The following is a 14,363-nucleotide window of genomic DNA, read 5'->3' on the forward strand; positions in this document are numbered from 1 at the left end:
CATTGCAAAAAAACACAATCATTCATGAAATCAAGGAATCAATCAAACACACACTATTAGATGATATGCAATAGAAAATAAACGAAAATGATACAATCCACGCACTCTTTATCCCATTACCTTACTTGAATTTAAACAAACAAGATTTTTATTTCATACTTTTGCATTATAATTCTCCATTAGACCAAATGCATATTAAATGGATTAAATTATTTCGTTGAGATTGAACTCACAATTAAAGAACAACATTAAATAAGATGGAAAGGAATACAGTAAGATCGATGAAAACATTTTTAAAATTATATTTCAACAAGTATTTCAAAATCGTCCAACTCCTTTAAACCACCAATTTTCTCGGTGATGAACAACCTGGGCAGTAACATACAAATCAATAATAAGCAGCTCAAAAAAGCAAGTTTAACAAAAATTGAAGTAAATTAATATATGTAAAGTTCAAATAACATAAGGAATGTCATTAAGAAAATTTTAATTTCACTTTCAGAGATACTGAGGACACTATACTACATACCGCCTGTGTTGTAATCTTAATAACTTTTGTTTGTTATCAGTAATTACCACTTAGGATAGCTAATCTGCAGCTCATAATAAAAATGAGTGCTGTCATTTTTAAAAATCAATACAAATGGTCGGGCTGTTGTCTCTTTGACACATTCCCCATTTCCATTCTCAATTTTAAATGAATACCAAAGATACGAGACTAAGAATTCATGGTGAACCATTGAAACCAAAAACAAAGTAATACGTTCGTGACCAAGAGTATAGCTTGTATCGGTAACCTGGATATACGTTCATCTTCAATTTTTGTAACTCTACAATATTGTAAATAAGAATAATATAATTCGTGACAACTTTTTTTATATATAGAATTCATCAATATAAAAAAGATTAAGATTGTGAATGGCGGCAAGGTTAATTATGACAAAACAAAATTAAATTATGCAAATTTTATACCAAAATTGACGATGAAGTACAAACAATGTTTATTTAAGAGAACAAAGCTTCATAAATTTTAAAGGAAGGTGCTTAAAAATGTTTAGTTCTTTGGTCTAAAAAACAACCATCAAAATATTAGAGCCAATTCTAGCCCCTCGTAAACCTTTGATCGCTACGAAGCGTTTTTCTCGATTAACCTTCACAAGATTTTTTATAACCCTAATCTTTTAATAACTAAAGCTGTACTAATGGTATCGTAAAGAATAATCAAATCCACAGAAACTCATCCTTGTGAGTCAATGGGGGGCAAGGGGGGGGGGTATGTTCAATGATGTGGACGATTTACACATCTGGGGGTCTCACATACGAAAGGAAAAACTATTATCAAAGACTAAAAAAATATAGTTTTTAATTTTTCCCATAATTTATAACCTCAGAAAAGGTACAATTTTATTTTTATCATCTATAGACTGTTAAATGTGAAAGTAATGACCCGAGCGATTATTGTTACAGAGTATTTGTATATAAGCAGAGCAATAGCTTCTGGGGAAATCATTGAATCAAAATGATGAATACCACCGATGGATTATTACAAAAGAGCTCATTAAATCTAACATGTTTTGTTCATAATAATAACTTTGCAAGTGTATCATATTGGATTGCGGACATATTTCCTGCTTGGGTTCCATTACTGATATTTTTTTAATAAAAGAGAGTTAACCTTGAACTATTTTGGTCCTTTTAGCTTTAGTGCTCATAGACCAACGTCCTGAGTGTTTGTTTGACTTCTCAGACTTTTTATTTCGGACACGCCATCATGTTGTTCAAGGTATATGCGTGTCGAGCGTACTGACTGGCTTTATATTATTATATTTGATCCTTAACAAAACTTTCTCATTAATAAAATTGAAAAAAAATTTACAGCATATGAAATATTTTTCTCCCAGTTGATACGATAATCCAGAGCCGTGCATTGCCGATGAAATATGCAGTAAAAACCATCGACTCGTAAATGACCATTGAATGTAGTTGGATCAGCATATAATACTTTTATATTTTCACTGACTATTCTAAATAGTCAAATAACATGAGTAAGAATCACAACTATGGAAGAAAAACATAAGATAACTAAACTAAGTTTAAATATCATCATTTAAGAAAGGCACGTAGATCCTACAAAAAATGAGTCGCATTAAATATGTTAAAAATTAAAACCAATATCAATATACCACGAGTAAATGAATTTTAGTCTTGAATGATAATGTTGATCTAAACATCATCTTCAAAGTCCGAACAATAAATTTTAAGCCATGCTCAGTCTTTCGGGCAATTTTAAGACTTATCCACTGCGGTAATTTCAATACTGTTCGTACCGGTTATTTGCAGTCAACTTAGTACTGTTCAATGCCTTTCCTATATACTTTTCCGATTATTGTTAAAGTGTACAGGGTAGCCTGTACTTCGGTACTGACATGATTTAACAGACTTTTCTAAAATTGTCCGTTTATGAATTTTGAAATTATAAAGAAACAAAGGTTTCAACTCCCTCAGACAAAGTTGACTTTAGGTGAATTTAGCTATCAATTCTAGGTATTTTTGTCATATAGCTCTTCAAGGGTTTCGGTACTAATACATCCTCGGATTTCACATGTTTGGCTTTGAGCGTTCCTGATGATGGTAAATCCAGAAAAGCTCGTCGGACGCATTGAAATGATTAAACGTGTTGTTTCTAATTTTTTGATAAATATAACTAAGCAGTCTGAATATAGAATGAGAAAAATTTAATCAACTGCAGGCGAACTGACTGAATAGTACTAAATTTCCCGCAGTAGATAATTTTGAAAATTGACTGAATGCCCTAGCTTTGGCTGAATAATTTACATCATTTATCAGAAAATCTGAAAATTTTAAAAACTGAAAATAACGCAATACATTATTGGTCACCCCTTTTAAAGAGCTTTACACGATTGCCATTTGATTAGGAATTTTCCGCTTTGGATTATAGTTCGGTATCTTTGATATTTCACTTTTTTCTGTAACAAGTCAGGAATATGGAAGTTATAATCAAATGGTCCATCCAATATATTAACGCTCGACAACAGAACATGCGTAGAGAAAAAAATTCATAGGATGTCAAAAGAACCTAAGAATGTGGACCTAAGAGTTTATACGATTGTTATTCTTGATAAAAAATCGTTGGCAGATTTTGATGAAGAAAATGAAATTTAGATCCTAGCAGCTAGTGCTTGTAGTAACCTGGACGTTAACATTTTTTGTTTCTTGACTTCCTCTCAGAAATGATGTAGATGTATACAACACACATATAGTTCTCGAAAGAATTAGCAGCATCTTGAAATTATTTTTATTAAAATAGTATGAAATGTATATGATTGATATCTTGAAACAAAACAAACGTTTCTACGTTCATGACAGCATTTACTTCAACTCTAGAGTAACATCACGACACATACAAAAAATAGATATGAGTAACAAACCAGATTAATTAATTATCTTGAAGGCTATGCAAACTGTTGAGAACTGTTATGGTCTCGTTTCTCGTTTTCCTGTTTGAATGGTTTTACACTAGTCGTCATTTCGGGACCCTTTATACCTTGCTTCTCGGTGTTAGCCGACGCTCCGTGTTGAAGACCGTACTTTGACCTATAATGGTTTACTTTTACAAATTGTGACTTGGATGGAGAATTGTCTCATTGGCACTCGCACCACATCTTCTTGTATGTAATTAAGGATTTAACATTCATCAGTAAATTTTGTATGAAAATCAAATGCTCAAGGTGTAAAAGATATGACCACAAACTAAAATTTTGTACTTCTTGAAAAAAGCTTAGAAAAAAAGCCATGGTTTATCCATTTCAAATAAATTTGATGTATTAAATATTATCATCTGATTGTAATTGATTTTCATGCATATGCAAGTAATTTTCATTCTTATAAAGGCTTCAGATTTCTGAGATAAAGAAAACTGGGAATATTAATAAAACCATTAAAGAGAAGAATGAGAGTAATTTCTCACTAAACGCTACCCAGGAAATGTCTACTGTCAAAGTTTATAATACTAATAATAGATTGATAAATTCTGTTAATTTTCACTCTGAATACCAGACATCTGGACAAGGTATATTACTTGGAAATAAACAGCATGATACAAAATGATGATTCGAATGTTAACCTAGTAGTTAATTTATTGTTACCTCTCCTACAGTTCAGATTAGTTATTGATGTGTAATTACCTCATGCCTGTGTATTATTAACTTTAAGTCCAAATTTTAAAAATGATATGAGAAAGCCCTAATGCAGATAAATCAACGTGTACAATACTAATGTCGATATAAATCTAAGAGTTAATATGGCTTTTCGGACCGGTCCATTACGAAAAAAATACTAAATTGGTCCATCGGACGTTCACCTTCGCTTTTAATGTTCTTTTGTCAAAGATTACTTAACTTTGGATGTGTCGTAATGCAAACCCGTTATAATACAAATATGTGTGTTAGGTATTCGATCAGAATTAACAGTTTTCAAATAGGTACAAGTAGTTGGGAATTCGTTTTTATTTTGCGCAATTTGTTTTACAAAGTCGTCAAGTTGTTACTTATTCCTTAATCGATACTTTTTCCTTATTCATTATTCGCTATTTGTTTATTATTTATTATGTATTACTTATTTCCAATTCCTTATTTGTTACTATTTATACTTATATTAAAAAATAAATCACACGATAAACTTGATTTTCTTTTAAAATACATATAGCATTGCCAATTAACATATTAATACAGATAGCAAAATCAATTGTTTAAGAAGGTATTTAATTTGATCTAAATTGAGAATTTACAAATTGTATTACCAATTCTTAAACATTCATTGCTAACAGCAAACTGCTATCGTGTCCTAGTTCTATTGTTTATTTTGCTATTTGAAAGATTACTATATTGGCTTCCAGCTTTATAGTAATACAAATTATTGATCAATTCCACGGGATTACAATTGTTCTGCACCCTGTGCTTCATTGTTTCCTTGGTAAATATACGATCTGTGTGGAATTGTTCTATGTCAATTTCATGTCGGTTATCCATTGAAAAATTCTGTTAAACAGGATATTTAAATGTCTGAATCTTTATTCCATGATATATATTGTAAATCAATTTACCAAGCTTACTGTTAATTTAACTAATGATATTTCTTGCCTTGTTTTCTGGTATAATGTTAACTGATAAGTACAGTGTCAGTAAAACAAATCATTCGAGAAGAGAGTTCGTCTGTCAAGACAATTCAATGATGTTGAATTCGTTCACTGGGCTACATTTGTAAACAATTGACATTATTGTTCGCATCTGACATCAACAGGTAATCTAATGTTTTAATTTGGATAGTAAAGTTAATGTTAACACAAACTGAAAGAGAAAGTGAATATCAAAAACACATGTCTCGTTAGGATAACAATATAGTTGAACACCTTTCAATTTAATATATTCATTACTGATAGTAATCAATATCCCATTTATATCATAGCAAAGCGAAAGCCATTTTTACGGGCTTACATTGTATGATAACATCATACAAATGAAGTCCACCAAAAGTGTTTTTGACCAATGCAGTTCACGTGGTAATGCAATAATGCAATAAACCGAAATCAATCAGATGTATCAAATGTTCATTCTAAAATCTTATTTTTCTTCAGTCATCCTGAAATCCAAAATTTTGGGTATTCGAAGGTAAATACTGAAGGAAGAACAATATTCAAAGAATGAGGCAAAGAAAGTTACCAATATTGACCAACTATGCGTCATCAATCCGCTTTAAGATTCATCAAGTCGCCCTGATAAATCACACATCTTAGCCTTGGCGTTTTCAGTTTATTTTTGATTTATGAGTTTGACTGTCCCTTTGGTATCTTTCGTCCCTCTCTTATGTCATACCTATATATCCAGTATGGTAAAGGATTCTTTTGATTTACATATAGAACGTGTCTGCACAGGTCATGTTAAAATTGTATGCATATTTATAACTTTATGTTTTACAGCGTATAGTAGCAAGCTGAAAAGCATTTTTTTCTGTTTCTATGTTTTTAAACTGATATTCAACGAATTTAGAAAAAAAATAAATGTTCTAAAAGATCTGATAACACATGTGTTATCAAAAAACAGTTACGTCAGTAATTCAGCTCATTGAAAAACTGCCAAGATGAGCTAACATATGATAGTCGTAATTATTTAATAGTGAGATGACATAAACTCTAGAACTTTTTTGACGAGTTGTCCATTTAGATAAATCTGTTATTCTATTGGCAAACATATTTCCAGAATATTTAGTTATGCAAAGGGTTTAATCTGTCTTATCATGATGTACTGCTGTGCATCCTTTTTATAACTAAAAAAACCGCTTTCAAAATAACATATATTCCTCTCAACAATAACTTGCGTATGTATAGCGTAGATGTGATGATCATCAAAAACATACAGCAACATACGTCAACAGTGAGGTCAGGCCAAGTACACCGTTTTCGTCTGCATTTGTCAGCGCCACTCAAAAGCTCTTTGAAATATGGGATACATTTCTTGACTCTCCAACGCTTACTTATCTATCTTTATCTTTATTTTCGTATTAGAAAAACGGGATTTTTAATCGGATCGTACCCATACCCACAGCAGGCCTCCAAGGTGCACAGCCTCTAGTGGATTCAAATTTTGCTGCTTTTTGCATACCGGTAGATGTTTTGGGTTCACAAAAATACCAAAATGAATCAAGTGCGCCGTTAAATTCATATTTGAAACCATTCTTTCATTTTTCCCGCCTAAATCGGTGTCAACAGTCGGTACCAAGACTATCCGTAAATATGTGCTAGTGGGATTGCAAAATTACAATACATGTATTCCAAATTAATTAGATTAAGCAAACTTTTCAACTTCACAGTCTTATACTACGAAACAATGTGCATATTTATAATCTGTTTTTCGTGAAAACCCAAAAGCTTTATCTCATCTTTTTAAGTGAATTTAAACATAAAACAATAATGTACAATGGTGATATTCAGGAAAAGCAATAAAAAACTTAAATATCTTATAACAACAATTATATTGACTTATCATGTTTCGATAGTGGACTATAATTGTTTCAATAGTTATCACTTATTTAAAGAAACCCCTATAACTTTACATTTTTTATTTGAAGGTCTATAAAACAGTTTAAAATCATATTCAAACATTATATAAACAACCAATAGTGAACAAACTATTATATTAAATAACAGTTTTAGCATTGTACATTTAAGCAGTTGTCTTAAATAGTTTTAATAAATTTGAATTGCATAAAATAATTGTCCTAACACAATTCATTTGAATAGGTATGTATATATGATGGCTATATTCCCTCATATTTACTTTGTTTCACTTGATAATATATTGTGCAATATGAAAATTATTTCGTAATATTTAGCTTTGAAAGAAACCTAGAATGAATAATCCAAAAAAGGGTTAAACAATGCATCAGTAGCTAATTTATTTCGATAATTTCGTTAATGAAATCGGATCTCTATGCTATCCATTACTTTAAATTAAAATGATACTTTTTTAATTCACTAAAAAATTCAAGTAGTTTCGGAAATTCAGAGAACGAGCTCTTCGGTATTCAATACACAGAAAATATTAAGTTCATAACATTTGTTTTCGATTCTTTAATGCACAATTTAGCATTATAAAATATTAGGAAATAAAATCAGGATTGAAATTTTGTATTGGCGCCAGAAAATCGTTTCGTTTACGGAAGACTCACCAGTGACGCTCGAAGTTTAAAAGGCAAAATAAAGTACGAAGATCATTGAGGACCAAAAATACCTAAAAGTTTTGCCAAATACAGTTAAGATTATCCACTCCTGAGGTAGAAAAGCCTTAGTATTTAAAAAAAAATCTCAAAGTTTTGTGAACAGTTTATTTATAATTATGACCATATCAATGATAATTCATGTCACAACAAAAATCCTGATAACGGGAATGTTGATACCCTCGAGGAATAAAAACTCCACCATCAGTGGCATCGACCAATTGGTTGTAAATTCACTCATCATAGATACCATAATTGAAATTTTGTATTTGCTGCAGACGCGCCTTTAGTCTACAAAAGACTCATCAGTGACGCTCGAATAAAAAAAACAATTTTACTATAAAAAAATTACGTCAACAGCACATAAAGCGGCGATTACTATTTTGATGTAACAGTTGCAGGTAAAGTTGAAAGAAAGACACTTCAAATACTAAATTCAAGTTATATAAAAACAACTTTTAATGTTGACCTGGAAACTGAGAGAGCAGGAACTAAAACTGTTTTAAAAATGATAATAACTTGTGTACAGATACTCATAGAATGAATGATCAAGCATCAATCGCCTTTCGCATCTTTTGAAGTTTATAATAATGTTATTCCCTCAGTTTTTGCTTGTTACCATTATATATCTCTAGATTTGACCATCGGTAATCTACTGTTGCTTATTCTTAATGTATTTAGAAAATAGATATGTTTTTATCTGTCCGTTCTTTCCTTGTTTATTGTTTTCGTTATACAGTATCGTATACTTTAGCATCGTTGGTTTCATTTACAAAATGAGTCTAGATTTTATAAGATAATTGGGAAAAAGATAAACCAACTTGAAACTAAACTTAGAGTATTTCATAATGAAGTTATCAAAATCCAAGTCGTGCATGGATTACGAGTTTTAACTACAGAGGCTTATAAAAAGCACCCTTACAGAAAGCATCAACTGATCAGTATTTTTTAATAGTCAGTTCCAAATGTTCATTAAAATACTTTCAATATGTTATGTAACAAGTTTTGTGGTTATTTAAAGTCATAGAACGAAGCATATTTTGCCAAAATGTTAGAAGCTTATCCTGTTATAAAATGTTATACACTACTTCAGCAGTCATCATTGTGTTATAATCTTACCCGATATAAATGGAAACAAGGAAGTTCAAAAAGACATAGAAAAAGCACATTAGCAAAAATGAAAGACAAGAATTAATTATTTTACTATTGCACAATAACACAATGACGGGATATATAAGAATAGAGTTACGTCATGTCATATGAATAAAAGAAATAAAAAAGGGCATATAGACAAACCACATTAGCAAAAATGAAAGACAAGAATACAAAAATTATCATAGAACAATAGCACAATGACGAGATGTAAGAGAATAGAGCCACGTCATAGGTATTAAAGAAACACAAGAAGGCATATAGACAAATCACATTAGCAAAAATTAAAGACAAAAATACAAGAATTATCATAGAACAAAAACACAATGACGGGATGTATAAGTTCAGAATATCGTCAAATTGATATAACCAAAAAACCGACTAAACAGTAAAAGTAATATTCATAAAGACAAATAAAAGAATACTATAACATTTTATTAAGAAGATAAACAACTCAGTACCCAGAATCTATACTTCAAGACCATCGTGTATTATTTAGGAAGTTGATACGGAATATTTATCAACAAAATCTTAGTACCTTCCGATGAACCTTTTTTTAGAAAAAGGACAATACGTTTTATCATTTGACTGATGATAATACATTGCTCCTATCAGATTTAAAAAAAAATGACAATCTTATCAAAACTACAGAACAGAAAAGTGATAGGCCCTATAATTTGGTTTAGAATACATAAAAAAAATATACAAAAATACTTATTTATCAAAACTAAGCAAATAATATTTTTCACACCATAAATCTTTCAAATGTGTGTTGCTGTACATTTTAATAGTATCTCTGTTGCGAATCATGGGTAGAAAAAACGAAAGTTCCATCAAAGAACCAACGACCTTCTGCAAGAAAATTATCTATCCTAGAATAAAAATTAAGAGTGGAACGTGGTTCGAATTCAAACTACCTCAGCATAAAATAAGATGGCTGAGAACCACAGTTAAAGATATCTTTAAAATACTAAACGGACTATGTCCACCAAGTCTAAATGACCTTTTTTGTTGATGTATATGTTTTCCTTGTCAATAAAAAGCTTTGGAAAGCCCTTGTTTTGTATATAATTACAGCAGACTTTAATTAACATTTATCCTATCTTATCTTTATAACCCCCTTGAAGAGAGTTAAGTAGACTTGACACTCGTCTGGCTATCACAATCATAAGCCTGGTATTTTTGATTGTTGCTTATCGACAGATGTTTGATATTGAAATATCTTTTCGACTGTCTTTCAATCAGAAAATTAACCACTTTTACTATAGTGATCCTTCCATTGAATTATATTCAGTGGAAAACTTATTACAATTTTGCTCGATAACAACATAATATTTGTGGATACCCCTATTGAGAAAAATTCAAATTATGTTGCCATATGTTCCTAACACATCATTTGGAATAGTTGGAAGACTTAGTGAGGTTTATCTGTTTTAAGGGAGTTCAACCAGGAACCCAAATATACGGCCCAGTAGAGGTGCTCAAATGTCTTCTGATTGAGTTAAGCTATTTCAATTGATATTCTAAAGTGTGTATTTTTATGTTGTGATGTTACATTATTGTTTCAGGTAAGGGTGCAGGTTGGTAAATATTAAAACATTAAAACTCGCTGCATTTGTTTGTACCTGTCCTAAGTCAGAAACCAAATGTTAACATAAACATTCCCTATTCCTTAGGGAAATGACTTCAAAACTTAGGTTCTAATTCGATAAGAAAAGGTAGAACTTAAAAGAATTCAAATATTCTTTTGGTTTCCTTTTGGTTACATTGTACCTTTTACTCCGCATTTAAGCATCTTGTCTTTCAAAAGTTTTTATGCCCCACCTACGATAGTAGAGGGGCATTATGATTTCTGGTCTGTGCGTCCGTTCGTCCGTTCGTCCGTCTGTTCGTATGTTCGATCGTCCGTCCATCTGTCCCGCTTCAGGTTAAAGTTTTTGGTCAAGGTAGTTTTTGGTGAAGTTGAAGTCTAATCAAATTGACTCTGAGTATACATGTAACCTATAATAGAAAATAATAGTGCAAGTTTCAGGTTAAAGTTTTTGGTCAAGGAAGTTATTAATGATGTTGAAGTCCAATCAACTTGAAACTTAGTACACATGTTCCCTATGATATTATATAACAAATGAGATCTTTTACCCTAATTTCACGGTCCACTGAACATAGAAAATGATATTACGAGTGGGGCATCTGAGTACTATGGACACATTCTTGTTTTGATTTTGTTGGAGAGATTTTGATGAAAGTAAATACATTAAATTTTGGCAGAAAAAGAAAAAAGGGAGGAAGTTGGTGAGAAAGAGTGTGATTATAATTTTGTTTGAAATACACATTATACATGTCTTGTTTGTTGTGCAAATTCAAGTGTTCATGCGTAAAAGGTGTTAATTCACTAGCGTATATCGTCGCTTAATATTTACAAGATATGCTGTGTGGCAAGTGTTACGAACGGCCATCATCATCTTAGTGCAGTGATTAATTTTATAATTTATACAACAAAAACAAGTGGTCGAAGAGCCTGAATTAAACTTTTAAATCTTCTGGATGACGCATAATTTAAAAAAGAAAAACAGTGGTATAGTTAATTCTACAAAAAATCAATGCAAAAAAAGCCAACAATTATGACAAAACAAGCGACTTTTACTAGATTCAATGCAGCTACTGACTTGGGATGTCAACATCACAGAAAATAGAAAGGAATTAAACATGTGTTTGAGCTTTTAAACCCAACCCTTACAAAAAATTCTCTGAAACCGATATTATCAAGATGCTTGATTTCTTGATTGACAACATATTTGTAACGTTCGGAGGACGTGTTTTTCAACGAACTGTCGGCATCCCAATGGGAACAAATTGTGCCCCTCTACTTGCCGACTTGTTTATTTATTATTATGAGGCTGACTTCATGCAGGAACTTCTTAGGATGAAAGATAAGAAGTTAGCAATATCCTTTAACTTTACTTTCCGCTATATAGATGACGTTCTTTCACTAAACAATTCAAAATTTGGTGACTATGTGGAACGCATCTATCCCATCGAATTGGAGATAAAGGATACTACAGATACAGTTAAGTCGGCTTCATATCTTGACTTACATCTAGGAATTGACAATGAGGATCGGTTGAAAACAAAACTTTACGACAAAAGAGATGATTTCAGCTTTCCAATTGTGAACTTTCCATTTCTAAGTAGCAACATTCCAGCAGCACCTGCATACGGGGTATATATCTCCCAATTGATACGATATTCCCGTGCTTGCATTTCCTATCATGATTTTCTTGATAGAGAGTTGATGCTCACAAGGAAGCTATTAAACCAAGAGTTCCAAATGGTGAAGTTGAAATCATCCCTTCGTAAATTTTACGGACGCCATCACGAGTTGGTTGACCGTTATGGAATAACCGTTTCACAAATGATATCGGATATGTTCCTTATGTCGAAACTACAATCCCCTTCCCTTTCATGAATGTGACCTACCGAATTAGACTATTTACCAGATTTGTAATCACATAAGCAACACGACGGGTGCCACATGTGGAGCAGGATCCGCTTACCCTTCCGGAGCACCTGAGATCACCCCTAGTTTTTTAATGGGGTTCGTGTTGTTTATTCTTTAGTTTTCTATGTTGTGTCATGTGTACTATTGTTTTTCTGTTTGTCTTTTTCATTTTTAGCCATGGCGTTGTCAGTTTGTTTTAGATTTATGAGTTTGACTGTCCCTTTGGTAACTTTCGTCCCTCTTTTACATGAGACAATGGCTCATGATTTTTTTTAATCAATTGGCAATGGCATCGACTTATCTGATTGGTATTGAATACACAAATAATAAACAAAATAACAATAGACACAAGTTATATACCTTTGAGTGCTCGACATTATTGTTTAAAAGTACAATTTGTACCAGTTATAGTTCGTGCTTTCCATACAAAAAAAGAGTTCAACTGAGTTTTATATAATGTACTGGTTTTTATTTCAACCGTTCTTCCAATCCAAATGATGATGTCTATTATAGTATTTAAAATATCTGGTTTCTAGGTTAATGAACCTATTTAGATAACGACAAAGATTGGCAATTTGACTGGTACAGGTGTTTTTCAAATGGTCATATCGAATATAGTAAGGGTTTCTATGTAATCTTTTGACTCGCAAATCAACGGAAACTTATTCTCTAATTTTTGGTTTTACAAATAACTCTGGAACATTAAGAGATACATGTAAATGTATAATATCGTATCAACTGGGTGATATTTTATTCACGTGGGCTTACTTGTATGGAAATGATGATGATGATGATTGATGTCAATTGGTTTTGGTAAATGATTGTTTTTGAGAAACTAGTTTTTTCCCGGAATATAAAACACAACCACGTATCAACCTCATCAAAAGATAGTAACTGGATCATACAAGTTTTTTTCTTCATACAAACCGTATAAAAAAAGATGCAATTTTGTTCATTAGAAGAAAAAAAGAAGCTTTCAAAACCGTCCTCCTATGAAATGAATAAAGGGGAAAAAGGACAATTATCCCGGTTTCATTGAAAACGGGATGTTGAAATAATTTCAATTCCCAAATTATAACAAAATTATCTATTTGTGTTATAAAAGCAAAAAAGACTGTCGGCATTCCAATGGGAACCAATTGCGCCCCTCTTCTTGCCAACTTGTTTCTTTATTATTATGAGGCCAACGTCATACATGAACTTCTTAGAAAGAAAGATAAGAAGTTACCAAAATCTTTTAACTCTACTTTCCGATATATATATGACGTTCTTTCAATAAATAATTAAAATAATCGGAATTTCAATGGGAACCAATTGTGGCCCACTTCTTGCCGACTTATTCTTTATTATTATGAGGCTGACTTCATACAAGAACTTCTTAGGAAAAATATATCATTTAACTTTACGTTCCGCTATATATATATGATGTTCTCTCACTAAATAATACAAAATTTTATGACTATGATGAACGCATCTATCCTATCGAACTAGAGATAAAGGATACAACAGATACAGTTAAGTAGGCCTCATATCTTGACTTACATCTAGAAATTGAAAATAAGGGTCGATTGAAAACAAAACTTTACGACAAAAGAGATGAGTTCAGCTTTCCAATTGTGAACTTTCCATTTCTAAGTAGCAACATTCCCGCAGCACCTGCATAAGGTGTATACATCTTCTTATTGATACGATATTCTTTGCTTGCATTTCCTATCATGATTTTCTTGATAGAGAGTTGATGCTCACAAGGAAGCTATCAAACCAAGAGTTCCAATTGGTGAAGTTGAAATCATCCCTTCGTAAATTTTACGGACGCCATAACGAGTTGGTTGACCGATATGGAATAACCGTTTCACAAATGATATCGGATATGTTCCTAACGTCGAAACTACAATCTCCTTCCCTTTCATGAATGTTACCT

The sequence above is a fragment of the Mytilus edulis genome, chromosome 3, assembly GCF_963676685.1.
Source record: "Mytilus edulis chromosome 3, xbMytEdul2.2, whole genome shotgun sequence".
NCBI classification, from domain to species: domain Eukaryota; kingdom Metazoa; phylum Mollusca; class Bivalvia; order Mytilida; family Mytilidae; genus Mytilus; species Mytilus edulis.